Source organism: Saccopteryx leptura, chromosome 12 (assembly GCF_036850995.1).
Source record: "Saccopteryx leptura isolate mSacLep1 chromosome 12, mSacLep1_pri_phased_curated, whole genome shotgun sequence".
In the NCBI taxonomy this organism is placed as follows: domain Eukaryota; kingdom Metazoa; phylum Chordata; class Mammalia; order Chiroptera; family Emballonuridae; genus Saccopteryx; species Saccopteryx leptura.
Window position 1 is genome coordinate 47344826 of NC_089514.1, and position 22606 is coordinate 47367431.

The following is a 22606-nucleotide window of genomic DNA, read 5'->3' on the forward strand; positions in this document are numbered from 1 at the left end:
ACCTACTCATGTCTTTAAAGCAAGGCATGAAGAGCACTGAGCAGTGAGGAATCTTGAAGTCTGAGATGAAGATAGTGTGGGCGGCGAGCGGCACAGATTAAAAATCGTTAGTCGGCCCCAACAGAAAGGCCTTGTGAAAATGTTCGGTGGCCCCAAACAGAAAGGGCAGTGTAGAATTCAGGCTCTGCTAGTTATTACTAAGGGTGTAATCTTAAGTATATTGCTTGAGCTTTTCTTATTTATTAAATAGGGTTAGAAGTACTAATCTGACAGGCCTGTGTTGAGGATGAAATCAGGTTAATGCATGCAAAGTTGCTTGCCTGACATAGGTGGGTAGCATTTAAAATGTTAATTTCCTTCCTTTCCTCCTGAAGTGTAAGTCATTATTTGGGGAAAATGGAGATCAAATTTAGTCAGAACTGGAAGAGCTCTGAAAGAATGATGACTTGTTTAACCATGTGTCTCTTTTCACTTGAGAAAACAGATCTCCAATGAGTTGGCTGCAAGTGATGAGGATTATTCAGTGAGCCAGGGGCAGTGCCAGGATCTGAAATCAGAGCTTCATGCAGGCAATGCCTAGAAGTGGGCAAGACAGTTTCCTAGCATAGCCCGGTCTCACCCAGAGAAATTAGCTTTTAGCATTATGAAACACTTCTAAATAGAAATCGATAATGAGAACTAAATATGTATTTTTAAACACCAATTACAGCCTAACGTGTGGGTAATACTACTATTTATCAAGTTCTAACTACATGCTAGATGTTGTCCTATAGGCTTTATAAATCTTAATTTATTTCTCCTGATATCTTAATAAAGTAGGTACTGTTATCATCTTCTTTTGCAGATAAGAAAATTGAGGAATGCAGAGATTAACTTCTGCAAACGTGCAAATTTAGTCAATGGCAAAGCTAATATTCAGACCCAAGTGTTCTGGCTTTAGACCTGGTCCCAGTCACTGTATTATCTCTCCCCCCGCACAGTGTCTCACACTAGTAAGCAGTACATAGTGTCCCCAAAAGTTTGGTCTGCATTTTGTAGTAGGAAGAAAAACAAAACAAATGGAGCGGGAGTTTGGAATAAAATCATTGTACCCTTGAGAACAGGTGAGCCATTGATGTGTGTACCAGCTAATTGAGTACTTTTCAGCTCCTAATTCATCTTCTTTGCCCTGAAAAAGAAAGCTAGAACATATAATCATTTCTTTGTTGATTGTTCATACAGTGTTAGGATTTGTCAGTAGAAGGTGCTAGAAGGACACTACATTAAAAGGGGGCTTCTCTTCTTGGTTCCAGTGCTTCTCTTGCTTCTATGTTGTGGTGGTTAGCAGGCGGCTTTCTAGACAGTAGTGTACAAGAAGCCACACTCTCTAATAAGTTTGGCCAGTTCCCTAGTGTATGGCTTCCCAGTAAGCCTTGGTGTCCCAGTTGATAGCTTCCTAGCAAGTTTCACTGACACCCCAGCTGCAAGTGTTCTGACAAGCTCAATCTGTGACACCTCAACAAATTTCTTGGCCATCAAGTGGGCCACAGACACATTATTTCCAATGAGGTCTGTCTCTGGCTTTGTAGGGTAGAGGACAGGGATGGCTAGAGTTAGTGGCTGTTCCCTAAATCCACCATTCCTGTATTCTTCAGTGATTTCTTAGTAGTCACTCCCCTTTTAGTAGCTAATAATTATTTCTGTTAAATACCCTCTGTTCCACTTATGGAGTGATTTCTGTCTCCTGACTGGACCTTGACCGATGAGAGGCTAAGGAGACCATGTGGATCTCTGAGCAGAGCATTGTCAGAAGTTGGCATCCTGTCTTCAGCTGCAACCTTGGCTAAGTCACATCAACTCCCAGAGCGTGTTCTCTCATCTGTAAAAAGAGAGTGACAATATAAACCACCAGGTTTTTTGAGCATCAAGTAAAATTTGAAAGCATTTCAAATGCATCTAAATGTGAATGCACTTTAAAACTGTACAGTATGATCACATTTAAAGATGTTAATTATCAGTAGAGGAACAGAGAAAGATGGAGATATTTTAAGAAAAAAATTACATGCATTCTGGGTATTTAGATTGTTTCTTGGTGGTAAAAATGCATTTTCTCTAAGATTTATTGTCATCAAATATATATATTATTGTTTGGTTGACTATGCCTTGCTTTTCAAAGATAAAAACAAATAGTTTCCAGTCTCAAGTAGTTCAAGTTTCCAGCTTTATGAAAAATAAAACTAAAATTACATTTTGAAATGTTAGATTCAGGTCCTGGCCATTTGGCTCAATGGTAGAGATCTTCCCAGCGAGTAGATGTCCAGGTCTGATCCCCAGTCAGGGTATACAGAAGTGAGTAACTACTCCTTCACCCTTCCCTCTCCCCCTGCTCACCTCTTCTCCTTCTGCAGCCATGGCTCAGTTGGCTCAAGCATGTTAGCCTCAGGCGCTGAGGATGGCTCTGTGGAACCTCCATCTCAGGTGCTAAAAATAGCTTGGCTATTAGCATGGCCTCAGATGGGCAGAGCATTGGCCCTGGACGGAGGTTGCTGGGTTAATCCCAGTCGGGACGCATGCAGGAGTCTATCTCCCCTCCTCTCACTTGGAAAACAAGGTGGAAAAAAAAGCTAGATTCAGACTAATTTGGTTACTTTCTATTCTGGTATCCTTTACATTTGCTTTATTTTCATTTTTTTTTTCTTTATTTTTTCTGGATTTGATGCTTGTGTCAAGAAAGAATTATTTCAGTTCTGAGCACTATATGCAGAGTATGGCACTAAATATGACATGCTATTTCAAAAGAAAAATAGTTTAGGAATCTTAAAAGCTAAAGAAAGAAAAACATGAGCACATTCCATCTTTAGAAGAGCTCTGTGGTGGATGCTAGTAGAAGACTCACCTCATCCCCTGGTACCCTCAGGCTGAGTCTGAGTGCCCTTCCCCCAGCTCTGTGTTTTTTTGTTTCTCATGGCCGTCCCCTGAGACTCTGGAAGACTGCCCAAAGGCTTCTGGACTCCCTTTGCTTTCAGGCACAGAGAGCCGGAAAGAATCACCTGGGAGTTAACTTCCAACCGGTGTACCTTTCCCAAGGACTGCCCTACAGAGTATAAAAGCCCAACCGTATTGCCTCTAATAGTAAGGAAATCTGAGCTGTGGTTTATACCCCAAGACTCCCCTGCAGGATCATGCTGATACCTGGATTTTGCTTAGTCTGGTAACTTATGTATGGTTTTCCTGGAAGCGTTTCTTTAAAAAATCACTTGCACACAATCCTTATCTCAGGGTGTGACTCTGGGGATCCTGATCTATAACATTATTATTCCTTTTTACAGATAAGGAAATGGAGGTTCAGCTCATTTAAACTGCTGAAAGTCAGTCTGCCAATAATGGGTGGAGTTGTGATTTTATCTACATCTGTGTGACCCTAACACTCCTACTCTTGTTACATTAAACTACCTAATGCTGTTTTTAGTTTTATAATTTTTTTTTATTATTTATTGATTGTACTGAGAGAAGAAGGGGGAAAGAAAGAAACAGAGACAGATCCAGGAAGTGATCAACCTGTGAGCTTTGTGACGATCCTCCAACCTACTGAGCTGTCCGGCCAGGACAACCTAACACTGCTTTTAAATTAACCATCTGAACAGAAGTGGACACAAAATTTAGCAATGAATCAATCAATCATTGTATTTCTATAAGATCTCTAAGTGAGGAGAGAGAATAAGAAACTATGGGCAGTAAGATGAAAGCGTGGTGCGCCTCTACCTTGAAAAACCATTATAAAGGGTGAGATCTACCTGACCAGAAGCATGAAGACATGGCCCACATTTTAGCAGAGAGTGTAAATGTTCAATACGATTTTCAGTCAAGGGCTTTCTTCATGCTAAAGTTGAATTGGGTGTTTGTATTTTTCCTATTGCTTCTATAACAAATTGCCACCAGCTTGGTGGTTTAAAACAGCACAGATTTATTGTCTACAGTTGTAGAGGCCAAAAATCCAAAATAACTCTTGCTGGGATAATGTTAAGACATAGGAGGGATTACGTTTCTCTGGATCCCTAGGAGAGATTTCTATTCCTGCATTTTCCTCCTCTTAGAGGCCACCTGAACTCAGCTTGGTGGCCCTCTTCCTCTGTCTGCAAAGCCAGCCACAGGCTCCAGCCCTGCTCATATTCCATCACTCTGACCCTGACTTTCCTGCTTCCCTCCTTCATGTGTCAGGACTCACATTGTATCAGTCCCACCCAGACAATCTATTCATTTCAAGTCAGCTGATTAGCAATCTTAATTCTATCTATAACTTTAAGTTTCCTTTGCCCTAGAGCAAAAAAGAAGAAAATCAATAAAATATGGACACAGACAACAGTCTGGTGATTGCTGGGGTGTGTGTGGGGGAGGCGGAGGAGGGGTTGGGGTGATAAATAGTGATGATCAAAGACTTGACTGGGTGGGAGCAAACACATAATATGGTGTACCGAGATGTAGAATTAGGCGCCTGAACCTGTCTAATTATGGTAACGAGTGTCACCACAATAAAATTCAATTAAAAATGATTTTCCTTTGCCATGCAACGTAACATATGCAGAAGCTCCAGAGACTAGGACCCGGATGTCTTTGGGCGGGGGGGGGGGGGGGGGGGGGGGGGGTGGGGTATTTGTCTACTACAGTATTATACGACACCATGTAGTCACATCCAACTGTTTATATTTTAGTTCAGATTGTCAACATCACTACTGTATAATATCCCTGCCTATTTCCTCAAAAATCTGTTGTGTTGCCTGAGAGAACTTTTTGAAATCCCTCCTTTCTGCTTAAAATCTTTCAACGCTGCCCATGAAATACACACAGAGTCCAAACTCTTGCTCTCACTTTGGTCCTCTTCTGCCTCTTTCCTAACTCTGCAGTCATTGTTCTCCATATACACACTGGAACTGGAACTGGAGCAACCCAGCTAATGTGAGTCTTCCAAGAGAAACACAAATGAAAGGTCCCCTTCACAGCATTTGTTCTACATCCCTTGGAATACAATTAAAGACAGAAATTTTAAAACTGAATTTTAATGTTCAGATCGAGGCAGTGAGGTACACTGCCTGTACCAATCACCCATCATGTTTGGAACTTAGGGCAGCTGACTCAGGTGTCCTGCCCAAAGTCAGACCTGAGTCTCTCCTTTCCCTTACAATCCTTTGTGTTAGTAATCCTGAATAGCTTCATTTCATTGGCTCCTTAGGCCGTTTTGTGGTCTTGGTTTGCCTGAATGCAGCCCTCTGTGTCCGTGTGGTTTGTACCTTCTCACCCTCTGACCTCTAGAGCCACCTTCTCTCAGAAACCTTGTCTGACTCTCCCCACTCCTCCCAGCACAGCATGAAACTCTCTTTCATGTCTCCGTGCACACTTTGTGGGAAGATAGCTTCTAACTCATTTTACTTTCTGGTTTTCAAGTCTGTATTCTATGGAAGAATGGGTGGGCTTTTTGTTTTTTAATTTACTCATATTCTCATTCCTAGCACTTTGCACATTGTCTGGCACAATGTAAATGCTTAGCAGAATTCTTTCTAAAAACAGATAGGTGCAAGATGATAGTATATAAAAGTTTACTATATTACTACCACCTTAATATGAATTTTGTTAAATAATTATCTCTTGATACCCATACTAATGTCTTGGAAAAAAATGGAATGCAGAAGAGCCCATATTGGTGAAGAAAAGGCAGAATACACTGAGCCATAAGTTTAAGGTTAAGAAAAGAAGCCAGATTCTTCAAGAGTTTATGACAGAGTCTGAGCAGGGTCTGAGAGGTGATTGTAGTTGTGATGGTAGTGGTAGAGGATAAACTTGTCTCACTCCATCATTTGTCAATTACTAAACCTCCTTTCACTTCTGCTACAATATTCATACAAAAAATGCTAATCCGTATTTATTTAGCATAATGGAGAGCCTCTCAGACTTTTCTATCAAAATTTCTCTAACAATTATATATTCACCCCCCCCCCCAGACAAGAGTAATCTTATTTAAAGTCTCCAGTTTTCATCATAATTTATTGATATTTTTTGCCTGACCAGGCGGTGGTGCAGTGGATAGAGCATAGGACTGGGACACAGAGGACCCACCTTCAAGACCCCGAGGTTGCCAGCTTGAGCACGGGCTCATCTGGTTTGAGCAAAAAGCTCACCAGCTGGGACCCAAGGTCCCTGGCTCGAGCAAGGGGTTACTCGGTCTGCTGGAGCCCCACGGTCAAGGCACATATGAGAAAGCAATCAATGAACAACTAAGGTGTCGCAAGGAAAACCTGGTGATTGATGCTTCTCATCTCTCTCCGCTCCTGTCTGTCTGTCCCTATCTATCCCTCTCTCTGACTCTCTCTGTCCCTGTAAAAAAAAAAAAAAATTAAAAAAAAATTAACTGGGATTTTAGATTTTGTTCTGTAGTAGGACATAATTATACAGATATAAAATATGACACCTTCCCCACACTTTGCTTGAATTATGTTCCAGTAGGATTTGCCATGTTTATCTGAATACAGGCCCAACTTCGGGAGGAAGTCTGGACTGTAGATGTAGATGCAGGGTCATTTTGAAACAAACCTTGAATCTTTGGCCTTGCCTAACAGTGCAGACTGTGAGAGAAGAAAAATACTGAACGCTGACTTACAACATGTTTTACTAGGCAGAGAGGAGAAGAAAGATCAGTGAAGATAATTGTATACCAAGGTGAGGCTCTAATTTTGAGAAACCAGACCTCTTGATGTTACTCTGTATAAGGTTTAGGGGCATAGACTTCCACAAACACATGCACAGAATTGAGTATTTTCTGTGGTATTTTATCAAATTATAGTTCTAATTCATTTATCTCAAAATCTCAAATATTTTAGTGATTATAATCTGGATTTATGTCAATTAGCATGGAAGAGCCAGAATTGTTTGTTTCATTTTAGTGTAATATTCATTGATTGTGCTTCTGCATTTCACAGAACTGGCTTACTCTTTTTTAATATCGGTCTTAATATAAAAAGAGAATATATTGTCCAGTGTCTCTGCAACTCAAGAACTTACTCTCAAAGAGCACTGTCACTTAAATCACTAGCCCTGTGCAAACAATCTGGGGATAGGCAAAACTTGACTATTTAAATCTATGAGAGTATTAGGTCATGTAGTAGCTAGACTATTCTGAATGTACCTCTTTGTGTGAAAGTCATGAACATGCAGGATATGCAAAGTGGGGAAAGAACAAGATCATTTCAATCACTGCTCCATCTAAAGTACACAGGACAAAATGTGAAGGATTTTGACCAGTTCAAGAAACTATCAAAATATGTTTTTGCTCTTTGACTTTAAAATTATTGCAATATTTTCTATAAATGATAATGGGTAAGGCCTATTTATGCTTTTGTTATCTTAGTCAACATATGTACAAAATATAACAAAATTTATTGTATTTGGATCTGGAAATGTACACCTTCTGATGCAGCATTATGCAGTCATACTTCCTGAATGTAAGTATATGAATTTATCTTTCTTTTTATTAATTTTGCCTTTTACTTATTCAATGTCTGTCAGTCTTTTATCATCATTTCACATTCTACTAATCTCAAAAAGATATTCTCATACCTTTCATACAAGTAGGTTACCTGACCTGTGGATAAAGTATCAACCTGGAATGCTGAGGTCACCGGTTCAAAACCCCTGGTTTCCCTGGTCAAGGCACATATAGGGATTGATGCTTCTTGCTCATCCCTCTTCTCTTTCTCTCTTTCTCTCTCTTTCTCTTTTTCTTTTATTTTATTTTTTAATTTATTGTGTTTACATGGATTTATATGTCCCACTGAATATAACTCCCTCACCCCCACCCTCGTGTCCATTTTTATACCCCCTCTGTCCCCTTCCCTCTAGGATTTGCTGTACTGTTATCTATATCTCTGTGTTATGTATATATAGTTTCTCTAATCCCTTTACCTTCTCTGATACTATCTCCTCATCCCCTTCCCTCTGACTGCTGTCCCTCTGCTCCCTGTGACCTCATTCGTCTCTGCCTCTATTCTGTTCCTCTGTTCATTTTGTTTATTAGATTCCACATATATGTGAGATCATATGATATTTTTCTTTCTCTGCTTGGCTTATTTCACTTAGCATAATAATCTCTAGGTCCATCCATGCTGTCACAAAAGGTAAGATTTCCTTCTTTTTAACAGTCACGAAGTATTCCATTGTGTATATGTACCAGGCATTTTAATCCACTCATCCACTGATGGACACTTGGGCTGTTTCCAGATCTTGGCTATTGTAAACAATGCTGCAATAAACATGAGGGTGCATATCTTCTTTTGAATCAGTGATTTGTTATTCTTAGGATATATTCCTAAAAGTGGGATAGCTGGGTCAAAAGGTAGTTCCATTTTTAATTTTTTTTATTTATTAATTAATTTTTTTTTTTTTTTTTTTACAGAGACACAGAGAATTAGAGAGAGAGAGAGAGAGGGACAGACAGACAGGAATGGAGAGAGATGAGAAGCATCAATCATCGGTTTTTTCGTTGTGAAGCCTTAGTTGTTCATTGATTGCTTTCTCATATGTGCTTTGACCGTGGGGCTCCAGCAGACCGAGTAACCCCTTGCTTGAGCCAGCAACCTTGGGTCCAAGCTGGTGAGCTTTTTTTTTTTTTTTTTTTTGCTCAAACCAGATGAGCCCATGCTCAAGCTGGCGACCTTGGGGTCTCGAACCTGGGTCCTCCGCATCCCAGTCGGAGGCTCTATCCACTGTGCCACCGCCTGGTCAGGCCATTTTTAATTTTTTGAGGAAACCCCTTAAAGTTCTCCACAGTGACTGCACCAGTCTGCATTCCCATCAACAGTGCAGAAGGGCTCTCTTTTCTCCACATTCTCTCCAGCACTTGTTATGTGTTGTTTTGTTGATGAGCACCATTCTAACTGGTGTGAGGTGATATCTCATTGTGGTTTTAATTTGCATTTCTCTGATAATTAGTGATTTTAAAAAAATTTTTATTATTCATTTTAGAGAGGAGAGAGTGTCTGTGAGAGAGAGAGAGAGAGAGAGGGAGAGAGAGAGAAAGGGGGGAGGAGCAGGAAGCCTCAACTCCCATATGTGTCTTGACCAGACAAGTACAGTGTTTTGAAACGGCAACCTCAGCGTTCCAGGTTGACTCCACTGCACCACCACAGGTCAGGCGATGATTAGTGATCTTGAACATTTTTTCAAATGCTTATTGGCCATTTATATGTCTATATGGAGAAGTGTTTATTAATTTCTGTTGCCTATTTTGTAATTGCATTGTTTATAATCCTGTTGTTGAGGTTTAGAAGTTCTTTATAAATTTTCGATATTAACCCCTTATCAGACATATTGGCAAATGTTCTCCTATTGTGTCGATTTTTTGTTGTTGTTGTTAATGCTGTCTTTTGCTGTGCAGAGTTTTTTAGTTTGATATAATCCTATTTGTTTGTTTTGTCCTTTATCTCACTTGCCTATGGTGATACCTGCCTTGTTCTTGATCTTAAGGGGATTGCTTTTAATTTTTTACATTGAGTATGATGTTGCCAGTGGGTTTGTCATAGATGACCTTTATCATGTTGAGTATGTTCCCTGTATTCCCAGTTTGCTGTGAGTTTTGACCATAAATGGATGCTGTATTTTATCAAATTCTTTTTCTGCATCTATTTATATTATCATGTGATTTTTATCCTTCCTTAAGTTTATGGAATGAATCACATTTATTGATTTGTGAATATCGTACCAGCCTTACTTCCCCAGAATAAACCCCACTGGATCATGATGTATGTTTTTTTTCATGTATTGCTGGATCTGGTTTGCTAATATATATATTTTTTAATTTTAACATTTAAGTTCATCAGAGATATTGGCCTATAGTTTTCTTTCTTTGTAGTGTCTTTACCTGGTTTTGGAATGAGAATTATGCTCGCCTCATAAAAGTAGCTTGGAAGTCTTCCCTCCTCTTGAATTTTTTGAAATACCTTGAGAAGAATAGGTGTTAGTTCTTTGAATATTTGGTAAATTTTGCCTATGAAGCTATCTGATTCAGGACTTTTCTTTGCTGGGAGTTTTTTGATAACTTTCAATTTCATTTGTTTTAATCTGTTTGTTTAGGTTTTCTGGTTCTTCCAGACTGAGTTTTGGAAGATTATATGTTGCTAGGAATTTATCCATTTTGCCTAAGTTGTCTAATTTTTTTGGCAAACAGACTTTCATAGTATTTTCTTACAATCCTTTTATTTCTGTGGTGTTAGTTGTTACTTCTCCAGTTTAATTTTTAATTTTATTTATTTGAGTCCTCTCTCTTTTTCTCTTGATGAGTTTGGTTAAAAGTTCATCAATCTTGTTTACCTTTTCAAAAAACCAGTGCTTGGTTTCATTGATCTTCTGTATTGATTTTTTAGCCTCTATGTCATTTATTTCTGCTCTGATCTTTATTATTTTCTTCCTTCTACTTCTGTTGGGCTTTAGTTGTTGTTCTTTTCCTAGTTCTTTTAGATGCAGGGTTAAGCTGTTTATTTGAGCTTTTTCTTGCTTCTTTTTTTTGTGTGGTAGAAAGAGTCAGAGAGAGGGACAGATAGAGACAGTCAGACAGGAAGGGAGAGAGATGAGAAACATCAATTCTTCATTGCAGTTCCTTAATTGTTCATTCATTGATTTCTCATATGTGCCTTGACCCGGGGGGGCTACAGCAGACTGAGTGACCCTTTGCTCAAGCAAGTGACCTTGGGCTCAAACTAATGAGCCCTCTCAAATCCGATGAGCCTGCACTCAAGCTGGTGACCTCGGAGTCTTGTACCTGGTTCTTCTGCATCCCAGTCCGATGCTCTATCCACTGCACCACCACCTGGTTAGGTGCTTTTTCTTGCTTCTTAAGGTATGCCTGTAGTGCTATGAACTTTCCTCTCAGTACTGCTTTTACTGTATCTCTTAAATTTTGAGTTGTTGTACATTCATTTTTATTTGTTTCAAGGAAATTTTTTATTTCTTTGATCTCATTGTTAAACCATTCATTATTTTTTTTTGTAAGTGAAAATTGTTTAATCATTTTAGAGCAGTCAAAATACAACATAAGACTGGTGTCTGAAAGCAGTCATTTTACCATATGCATTTTAATCTTTCATATAATTCATTTTCAGTTGATGGTTAATTTAAAAACTGAGTTTTAATCAAAGTTATTTTCAAACATTGTCATAATGTCTCTTTGAAGAGTATATCAATGGTACCAAGCATTGCTTCTCTTCTCCTCCTCTCTTGCTCTTTCTCTCTTGCTAAAGTATGGTCTTTGAGAAGCCAGAGTTTACTTTTCTCTTGAGCTTCCAGTGACTGCTGATGTTCTGTTTGCTCTTTTCCAAGGCACTTGTTTTGTATCTTATTTGAAGAAGATTCTACAGTGAAATCAGGGTCCCTCTGATTTCCTTGAAACACTTTTGGTTCCTTTCTGTTCTGTCCCAGATGTTTTTGTACTAGTTAATGTGTTCCAGCTTTGACTTCCTTTTCTATTGCTGCTTTTCTAAATTGGTTGAAGAGCTCATCTGAGGATTTTCATACTCCTGAAGTTTTGACTGGTTTGCCTAAACTTTTCCAAGAGTCTGCATTCTTGATTTTTATATCCTTCTGCACAGGAACTTGACATTCAGATTCTAACTCCACTGAGTTGTCATCAGACTGATGCATCACTGTTAGGCCATTCAAGCGTTTTTCAGAATCACCTGAAGGAAGCAGGATTTGTAAAGGTGAAATGTTTTTCACACTCTGTTTATGTTCTAATTCTTGATGATTAAATGCTAACTGGTGGTGATTTGGTGGTATTTCACTTGTATGAACTTGTATGTTCATCAGACTTGATGAACAAGGGTTGTAGAACAAGAGATTATATTTTGTATGGAAGATTGTATCTTTACTTTCTCTTTAGGAGGAGAATCATTCTGTTTCACTTCAGTAAATTTAGGTAACATTTCTGATTTGGAATCACTGCTGTCTGAAGAACTTGAATCACTGCTACTACTTTCAGACTCAGATGAGCTGCTGCTGCTGCTGCTTTTACTCAGTCAGGAACCAATTCCAACAACAGCTGTGGATGGTGTAGTTTTCTCAGATTTTGTTTGCTGTTTTCTGGAATTTAACTGATTATTGATATCCAGTAATTGCTTTTCTAACTCCTATTTTTTCTGAAAATAAAGTTCCTCTTTGGACTTCATTATTTTCTTGCCACGAGGTTTTGGTGGTCTTTTTCTTAGACATGCAGCAACATATTTTTCTAGTTCTCTCAGTGTTGTTGCCTTCAGTGTTTCAAAGTCTATCTCTATCTCATCAGGGTTGGAGTTTCTCAGTGTAGGCTCTCTTGATTGTATTATATGAACGACTTTCCCGAGTTTATCTCCAGGGAGTTCGTTTATATCCAGACTTAACTGCCTGTTCTCATCATAGTTCATAGGTTTAGCATTATCTTCATCCTCAGATTTCAGAGCTAACACTGGTTGTTTCCTCTTCTTTGACTGACTGCTCTTGGACTTTTCCTTTAATTTTATTTGCTTAAATTTTTTCTTGGATTTTCATCTCTGTTGTTAACCTTTTCTTTTTTCTTTTCCCTTTTAGACTTCACGTTCTTCTTCTTTAGCTTATGGAAAGGGATTTGAAATAGAACCTGTAGTTGTTGATGAACAGCTTTAAGCTGCTCCTGAAGCTTTGCAAGACACTGAACTTGTTCATCTTCAGAATCACTGGAAGAGTTATCTTCAGAGGAAGCTTCACTACTGCTTTCTCTACCAAGGGTTTTTGTGGTATCTGTTTTGCTGTTATATACAGGCATACTCTCAACAGGTTCATCTGGGATCTTTGCAAAATGCATTTCAAAAACATCCTGGAGCATTCTTGTCATTGTTACAACTTCGTGATCTGGAGGATTATACCTGTAGCAATTCATGAACACTAATCTAACATCTGCAGCATGCTATTTAGCCTCCAAGTGTGTGAATCTTTTTCAGATTTTCCTGTTGTGGTTGAATTCTAGTTTCATGTCATTGTGATCAGAGGAGATGCTTGATACGATTTAAATCTTAAATTTATTGAGACTCATTTTGTGTCCTAACATGTGGTCTAATCCTAGAGAATGTACCATGAGCACTTGAAAAGAATGTATTTTCTGCTGCTTTGAGGTGAAAAGGTTCTGAAGATATCTGTTTAATCCAGCTGACCTAGCGAGTCATTTAAGGCCACTGTTTCTTTGTTAATTTTTTTCTGGAGTATCTATCCATTGATGGTAATGGGGTATTAAAATCCCCTACTATTATAGTATTGCTATTGATATTGCCTTTATGTCCATTAAAGTCTGCTTTATACATTTAATTGCTCCTATATTAGGTGCATAGATATTTACAATGGTTATAGCCTCCTGTTGGATTGCTCCTTTTATCATTATGTAGTGACTTTCTTTATCCCTTACTATAGCCTTTGTTTTAAAGTCTATTTTTTCAAATATAAATATTGCTACCCTAGCTTTATTTTCATTTCCATTTGCATGAAATGCTTTTATCCATCCTTTCACTTTTAGTCTATGTGTATCTTTTGTTCTGAGGTGGGTCTCTTGTAGACAGCATATGTACAGGTCCTGTTTTCTTATCCACACAGCTACCCTATGTCTTTTGATTGTAGCATTTAATCCATTTGCATTTAAGGTTATTATTGATATATAGTTGTTTTTTGTCATTTTATTATTTTAATCTACAATCCTCTTTTTCTAGATATTTTTTCTTTGCTCTTTTTACAGCAGGTCCCTTAATATTTCTTGCAGTACTGGTTTGGTTGTAATGAATTCCTTGAGCTTTTTTGGTCTGGAAAGCTTTTTATTTTTCCTTCAATTTTAAATGATAGCCTTGCTGGATGAAGAAGTCTTGGTTGTATTTTCTTGCTTTGCATAACTTTGAATATCTCTTGCCAGTCTCTTCTGGCCTCAAGTGTTTCTGTTGAGAAGTCAGATGTCATCCTAATTGGGTCTCCTCTGTAGGTAATTTACTGCTTTTCTCTTGTAGCTTCTGGTATTTTTTTTTTTTTTGTCTCTTAACTTTGACACATTAATTGTGATATGTCTTGGTGTAGGCCTCCTTGGGTTCCTCTTTAAAGGAACTCTCTGTTCTTCTTGAACTTGTGTGACTTTTTCCTTCATCAATTTAGGGAAATTTTCAGCTATGATTTCTTCAAACAGATTCTCTATTTCTTGTTCATTCTCTTTTCCTTCAGGAACCCCTATGATGCAAATGTTTCTCTTCATGTCACAAAGCTCTCTTAGAGTTTCCTCAGAATTTTAAGCCTCTTTTCTTTTTTGCTGCTCTGCTTCCATGCTTTTGTTTATCTTATCCTCTAAGTCGCTGATTCGATTCTCTGCTTTATCCAGCCTGCTATTAATTCCTTGTAGTGCAGTCTTCATTTCTGATATTGTATTTGTCATTTCTGACTTGTTCTTTTTTTCATGATTTTAATGTTCTTTTTGATGCTTGCTATCTCTTTATTTAGGTGTTCATTATGTCCATCTATTGTTGCTCTGAGTTCCTTGAGCATCCTAAAAATCATTGTTTTAAACTCTGCATCTGGTAATTTGGTTACTTCCATGTCATTTAGTTCTTTTTCTGGGGATTTCTCTTGTTGATTCATTTGGGTCCTATTTCTCTGTCTGCCCTTTTTGTCTGTGTATTAGGTCGTACTGTCTGACTTCAAAATTTTTGTGTTGTCTTTATGAACAAGATGGGCTTGGTGGTACTGTCCTTTAGGCCACTTGTTTTCCCTGTTCTAGGAATGGTTCTTGAGGTACTATTTTCCCTCTTGTTGTATAATAGTATCTATAGATGCAGTTGATCTTTTTGTGGGTACAGTTATCCCTTCAGGCTGGCCTGCTCTAAGGTCAACCTTGATTATGTGTATTACACACTGTGCAATGTCTATCCTGTTGGGTGTATTTATTCTCCACAGTGTCTGGTGCCTGCTAGATTCCACCTGTGGGTGTGATGCTTGTGTAGGTAGTTGAGTTTAGGGTTGGTGCTGTCTGCCACTCACTCAGTAGTGTTGTCTCTATGTCTTCTTGGGTTGATGTCAGCTGTTGTTTGTAACCTACTATGGGCTACCAGTCTGCAGCTATTGCATTTCTCGCTGTTTGTGTCTGCATTTTCTGTGTCTAGTTACTGTGGGGGGAGCAACCTTTGTATAAGGATCAGCTTTTTCCTGCTAAGAGATGACAGCAGCTCCATAAAAGCCCCGAGCTCTGTAAGATTTGTCTCCACTTTTCAGCTGCTCCTCCCCCTCTAGCAGCTGCCTGGTCTTCCCACAGAGTCTTCTGTAGTAAGACTGTAGTGTGTCGTGTGGCCTCACCCAACCAACCCTCTACAGGTTGCATACTAGGTGGGTTAGGGCAGCTGAAGTTGAGAATACAGTGTTTGGGGGACCCCCTACTTCAGGGGTCTCTTTGTCAGGAGCTTAGTACAGGGAATGTGGCCTGTATTCCAGAGCTTGATCCCACAGCCACTGCTGGATACTCAGATTTTATTTATCCCCAATAAGGTGAGCAACAGTTTCAGACTGACTGTGGCTGAGAACTTCCCCAACAGCAGAAGTTCTTTCAGCTGTTGAGACCCCTGTCTCAGGGAAGAATACTGAGAGGTTTCTCTCCTGGGGCTGACTGTGCCCCTACCGAAGGTGGCTAACCCCCTCAATCAGATCCAACAATAGCCTCAAAGGGACCCACACTTTAAATGTCGGTGCTCCAAACCTCTCTTCCCCCTGTGGAATCTAGCCTAGCAGGACAGAATATGCAGTGCCCCAGCAGGCTGACTGTGAAGCTCCACCCTATTCAATGCACATGACCTTCTGTGCCGGTGCTGATCAGGAGTGGAATTCACCTCAGCTGGGCCAGATGTGAGGAGCTTTTCCTTAGGAGACCACTCTAGCAAGGGTTGTTAGGTCTTGATCCAATGCTTTTCACAGCTGGTTCCTGGATGTGCCATCCCTGGGCCTCCCAAGCAGGAACCCAGTGCAGACCATTGGGAGACTCTGCCCACAACTGGCCCTCAGTAACCTTCTTGGGGCTACAAGCAATTCAGAGTTTGTGGCTGCCACTGCTAGGCCCAGGTGTCCATGGAAATACCAAGCTGCAGTCCTAGGCTGGCTTTTACCCACTCTGGTCCTTGGGGAAAGTCTGCTCAAATGGCCAAGTTTCCCAGATTGTCGCCTCCTCCTGCCTGTCTGCTGGCTGCTTGTTGGGCTCAACTGCTGAAAAAACCTCTGCAGCAGAGTAGAGCCTGCAGCAATTCAGCAATTAGAAAGGGTGTTGGGTGTGGCTCTGCTCCTTGGCCCCAGGTGTCAGTCTGTCCAGACTTTTTTTTACAGACCTCAGCAGGGTGTGTCCCCAGAAGTCTGTTGGGTGTGGCCTGTGAGACCTAGAGGTGTGGTCTGCCCACCCACAGTTTCAACTGAGTCTCTTGTGAGGTGGAAGCACCAGTCATAATCTCAGGAAAGTGTAGGAGGGAGCTCCAGTCTCAACACCAGAAAACTGAGTCACTGCCTTGCCCCCTCCTTTCTGGCCTCTCAGAATGTCCCATCACCATGGCTAGGGTAGGAAAGACTCCCGAGGGCAGCGATGTTGCTTTTCCCCAGGCGATGCCACTCAGAGGGGATTGCTCCACCCAAGAAAGATGGCAACTGCAGTACAGGAGAATGACTCAGCACTGGGGTTCTGGTGGCCATCCCCCACAGTGGCTCTCCCTGGGCCTCCAACTTTACACTCTCCTCCTGCAACTCCAGTCCTCTCAGCTCTCCCCCACCAGAGTCCTGGGTAAGTGCCTGTGAATGAGGTGTTCTGCGTGTACCCTTTAAAACAGTCTGCTTCCGAGAGGTGTGTCTCTTTCTCGTGGAAAGAAACCTGGTTCTTTTCATAGCTGAATGCTGTCTGGGCACCTCTTCTAGGCTCTGGGGCTCTAGGCTAGGGCTCCGGGCCTGGGGCTGAGGACCCACACCTCTCAGGGCAACCCACCCATCTGTGAGAGTCCGCCAGGCTGCTGCTTACTCCTGGGCAGCCCTTTCCGCATCTCTGCCTTTTCTACTAGTCTCAGTGTGGCTTCTTCAGTGATCCTTGCTTATAGATTCCTCTTAGTTTAGTCCAAAGTTGGTTTTTCAAGAATATTGTTTTTAAATTAAGTTGTAATCCAATTTGGTCCGAAAAGTGGCAATTGGAATGTCCACCTACTCCATCGCTATCTTTCTTCTTCTCTCTCTCTTTTTCTTTCTTTCTCTCTCTCTCTCTCTCCTCTCTAAATGAATAATCTTTTTTAAGTTTTAAAAAAGTTATACAAGTAGGCCTTCCTTACTAGAGTTTTTTAAAACAATTAAAAAATTCTGATACTTTGAGTTCATGCAATCAAGCAGCTATATCTATTCCCCTTTTTTATTTGTGTGCAATTGCTGTCACTTTATACTTTGTAATTGTAAATATTTTAAAGCCATCTTACTACCATTGTTTCACACATTCATCCTTCCAGAAAATTCCAGCTATAAAACACTATCTATTTTCAACTATTTGTACTTTTCATATTACTTATTTCTTGTTTCCTAAATGTGCTTCTTAAATGATTTTTTCTCTATATATCTTTTTATTATATATAAATATTTTCAGTCTCCCATCAATTTCCATTACTGCCCATATCCTAATTCTATTATCTTTTATCATTTTTTATTGATTTTAAATGACAGCAGCTTTTATTACAAGGAAGAAAAAGAAGCAACAAAGGGACAATATTATCATGAGCTTATTTTTGTCAGTAGTGAAAAATTGTGTAGTTGTAAAAAGAGTTATGGAAAGAAAGTGAACATATTATATTCTGAAATAGTAATAGTCAGGTGTGGTTTCTAGTTGTTGGAAAAGCATATTTTAAAAAAAAATCAAAGAAAAGTTTGTAATGTTTGCTCCAATTATTGAGAAGCAAGAAATACTGGCAATGAGAGTGTAATTCTAATAATACTAAGTTTAGTAATAGTGCCAGTTTCTCCAAATATTATCTTGTGTGGTATGATTTGCTTTGAACAAATTTAAGTGTTATAGATGTTTTTCAAAATATGATAAATACTAGTGATCTAATGTACTCTTCTCCCTCTATCACCAATGCAGATATACATTCATCTTCTGAGTGTTAAATATCATTTCATGTAATTTATAGATTTTGAAGCTAAACCATTTGCTTGGTTAAGGGATTCTTTGAAAGTCCAGCTTAAACCTTTTATGTAAAGTTTTTTTTATACATAATCATCTGAAAGTAATATTATCTGATGAACTCCTGTGAAATGCTACCTTATTCTTTTCATCTTATTTCTTTTTGCCTTGCATTATAACATTCTAGTCATATCTCAACCTCACTGCTAGGCTGAGTCATAAGAGCAAGACTTCACGTTTGTATTTTTCACAGAAGTTTAATGAATTAAGGATAATTCAGTAGTAGAAAAAATGAAGGCACATCTACAGTGAATATGAAAGGGTCAACTATTCTATTAAATTAAGCACAGAATCAACTGATGCTAGTAAAGTAAATCCAGAATTTAAAATGTATTTTAAAAGATCAAGACCAGAAAGAAGTTTGCTATTGGGGAAGGTATTAAAATATTAAAACAATTATATAACATTTTGTCTATCAAGCAAAATAATTTTAAATGTGAAAAAATAAAGGCAAATTTCTTTAAGAGAAATTGCAGTTTGAGTAATCATTTAATTGTTTTAGAGGATTTTGATCTTCCAACTTCTCACAATTAGGTTTTAGGGCAAGTAAACAATCTGGAAGTTTGGAAAGTCATTGTCTATAATCTCTGAAGGAAAATAGACATTAAGGGATTCAGTAGATGGCTGAAAAGCAAAGCTATCATGATTTCCAAAATAGGAGAAAGATGAATTCCAGGAACTATGGACTACAAAAATTAGGACATCAAGAGAAAGAAGTGATAACATGATGCTTAGTCTAGCTTCATAAAAAACAAGTCAAATAAAAAAATACACATTTTCACTTATAAAGCATGACTTGTTTGCTGCGACTCTATGCCAACTTAATCAGTAGTCATTATTGTCATCAATGCATTATATATGTCCGCAATGAACACTTAAAGACCAGGCTTCCATCATTCTGATTAATATCTTCAAGTTATGCTTCAGTTTGTTCATGCTCTTTTCACATGTTCTCAACATCTGTCTTGAGTAGGGCACACATAATAGGCTTTTGTCCTCTCATGAGCACTCATTATTTAATATATATTCTTTTGATCTGCTGTTCCCATTGTTGCCTCATTTTTATTTGTAGGATCACTCCTGATCCTTTTTCTCTCCTTCCCTCCCTCCCTCCCTCCCTCCTTTTCTCCCTCCCTCTCTCCCTTCCTCCCTCCCTCCCTCCCTCCCTCCCTCCCTCCCTCCCTCCCTTCCTTCCTTCCTTCCTTCCTTCCTTCCCTCCCTCCCTCCCTCCCTCCCTCCTTCCTTCCCTCCCTCCTTCTGAGAGAGAGAGAGTGACAGGAAGAGGGAGAGATGTGATCGAAGAAAGAGAGAAATGAGAAGCTTTTGCTCATAATTGCTTCATTTTAGTTGTTTACTGGTTACTTCTCATACATGCATTGACCTGGGCTCAGTCAAGCTAGTGAGCCCTTGCTCAAGCCAGCAAACTTGGGCTCAAGCCACCAACTTTTGTGCTAAAGTCAGGGACTTTGGGATCATGTTAATGATCTCACACTCAAGCCATTGGAGACCCAGTGCTCAAGCTGGTGAACCTGTGCTCAAGCCAACAATCCCAGGCCAACACTCAATTCACTGTACCACCATTGGTCAGGCAATCCTGATTCTTTTTCAAAACATCTTTTAAGCTTTTTAAAATAATTCACTTACTATAAAGCTATTAGATATTTGAAGACAACTTTAATGTTGTAAATTTATAATTCTAACTTAATTAATATATGTTTAACATGCAATACCCTGAAAATAAAAATATAATATAAATAAATACAATTTAAAATTTTATATAAATATGTGATAAATTTTAACATATGCTACTTAAAACAATTATAAATATTTTACCTGTTGTAACCCTTTGAGTATTTCATGCTCACTGATCCCCACGAGTGAGTTCTTTTTCAAAAAATAAAATTATATCCAGTTACTGTTTTGTTAACTTAAAATTATGTTTGTTTGATAACCAATTTATAGAAACAAGAAGAACAGACATTTGCCTTTTTTTAATGTTGCCTTACACATTAAAAAAAATTTTTTTTTTACTCTGGATGGTCAGGAGGCACGAGGACATACATGAATGTCCGTACTACTCAAAGGGTTAATAATGGTTGTGATATTGTCCAGTTACTAGTTACAAGGCCCTAGCCTGTCAGCACAGTCAGTTAAGAGCACCATCTGAAAACATCAAGGTTGCAGGTTTGATTCCCAGTCAGGTCACACATGGGAAGCAACCAAAAAAATGCACAGCTGAGTGGAACAACAAATGTTCCCTTCTCCCTCCCCTCTATCTCCCTTCCATTCTCTGTCTTTATAAAAAAAAAAATCAGTAAAAATTAAGCTCTGGCTAGATAATTCAGTTGGTTGTAATGTGTCCCAAAATACAGTGGTTGCTGGTTCGATTCCCAGATCAGGGCACATATAAAAGCAAGTTGATGTTCCTGTTTCTCCCTTCCTGCCTCTCTCTCTCTCTCTCTCTCTCTCTTTCTCTCAAAAAAAAAAATACTAGTTATACATGGTTAGGTTGAAATAAGTTTCATTTAGTTTCGAGTCTTAAATAATTTGTATATGTTTGTCTTATAGTGTAGTGATTGCCATTTTACTAAAACTTCAAAATTTTGAGGACGTATTTTTAATATAATACAATTACATTTTTTACTTTAGGCTGCAGTTTTATTAATTCACTGAGTGAAGGGGAGGCAGAGGCAGACTCCCACATGTGCCCCAACCAGGATCCACCAGACAAGCCTGCTAGAGGCTGATGCTCTGCCTATCTGGGTCATTGCTCTGTTGCCCAGCAATCAAGCTCTTTGCACCTGAGGTGGAGGCCAGGGAGCCATCCTCAGTGCCCAGGGCCAACTCACTCAAGAACCATGGCTGCAAGAGGGGAAAAGAGAGAAGTGAGGGAGGAGGGGTGGAGAAGCAGATGGGCACTTCTCCTGTGCACCCTGACTGGGAATCGGACCTGCCACACCACATGCCAGCTGACGTCTACCACTGAGCCAACCTGCCAGGGCCTAGGCTGCATTTAAATTTTTATATTGTCAACAGTATCTTGATAGAAATAGAAATAAGGAAATATTTTCTTTATTTAGGTATTTAATAACAATAGGTGTTGAAGAGGTAAATGGTCCTATATACTGGTCTTTTTGATTATGTGACTGTAGGAGTTTAGGAACTCATTCAAACACCTTAGAGACCTTAAGAACAACAACTATAGTACTACATTTTCTTCTCCAAGCCCAGAAAATATTTTAAAGGATATCAATTTATGTTTATGAATAAACATCTTCTGAAGCTCCCATTTTATCAAAAAGCTAAATAAGAGAAGTTTAAGTTTTCCCAGTACACATAGAGATTTACTTCATAACCCTTATCTCTGGAAACAAATAGAGGTCTCTCCTCAAGGGTGGGAAGATTTGCATATGAGGTATGATTTAAGGACTTGCAACATCTTCTCTGCTTTCTCCAAAATGCTTCAGTGTATTTTGTATTGCCTGATGATTTTGCCTTAGAGACTTATCCTCTAGATACTAGAATGCGGATATCTCTGAAAGGGTGTTTTCTGCTTTAGTCATACTCTTATGACTACTGGTGAACAAATACATTCATTACAGGATAAAGGAAAGATTGCCAGCTAGCAAATCCCTAGGCTATGTATTGCATAAAACATTGCTTAGCAATTTCCATGATTTTCTCATTCTAGTTTATAAGAATAAAGAGACTAAACATCAAGAGGATGCGGATGTGTTACAGAAAGTGTAAAATTAATATTTATTCTGTGTTTCTAGTCTAACTATTGATTTTGAAGCAAAGGAACTGGAATGTTAACAAGTGGATGCGATAGGGTGGCACTATAGTTGGGTGGTATTGAAAGCACTGTCCTGGGAGATTTTGTTTTAAGAATTTAAATTTTATTTTTCAATCTGCATTCAACATTATTTTGTATTAGTTTCAGGTGTACAGCATAGTAGCTAGACAATCATATACTTTGCAAAATGTTCCCTCTGATACCTAGTACCCACCTAGCAGCACACAAAGCCATTACAGCACCATTAACTATGTTCCCTATGCTGTACTTTACATCCCCATGGTTATCCGGCGACTACCAGTATGTACTTCCGCATCCGTCCACCTTCTTCATGAAGACCCCAACCCCATCTTCTCTGTCAGCCATCAGTTTGTTCTCTGTGTCTATGTGTTTACCTCAACTCTATTTGTTTATTTTGTTCTTTAGATTCCACATATAAGTGAAATAATATGATATTTGTCTTTCTCCGACTGGTTTCACTTAGCATAATACCCTCTAGTTCCATCCATTTTGTTACAAGTGCTAAGAGTAATATTCCATGGTATATATTATATATACCACAGCTTTTTTATCCACTT

General features: G+C 39.0%; 1 protein-coding gene and 1 pseudogene across 1 annotated transcript in view; one reads left to right on the plus strand and one right to left on the minus strand.

Annotated features, from left to right (window-relative positions):
* Positions 1-22606, plus strand: part of LOC136383877 (collagen alpha-1(I) chain-like) — a 30227-nt gene that overhangs the window by 1227 nt on the left and 6394 nt on the right. The window lies entirely within an intron of this gene.
* LOC136384169 (bromodomain testis-specific protein-like) lies at positions 11147-16902 on the minus strand (annotated as a pseudogene).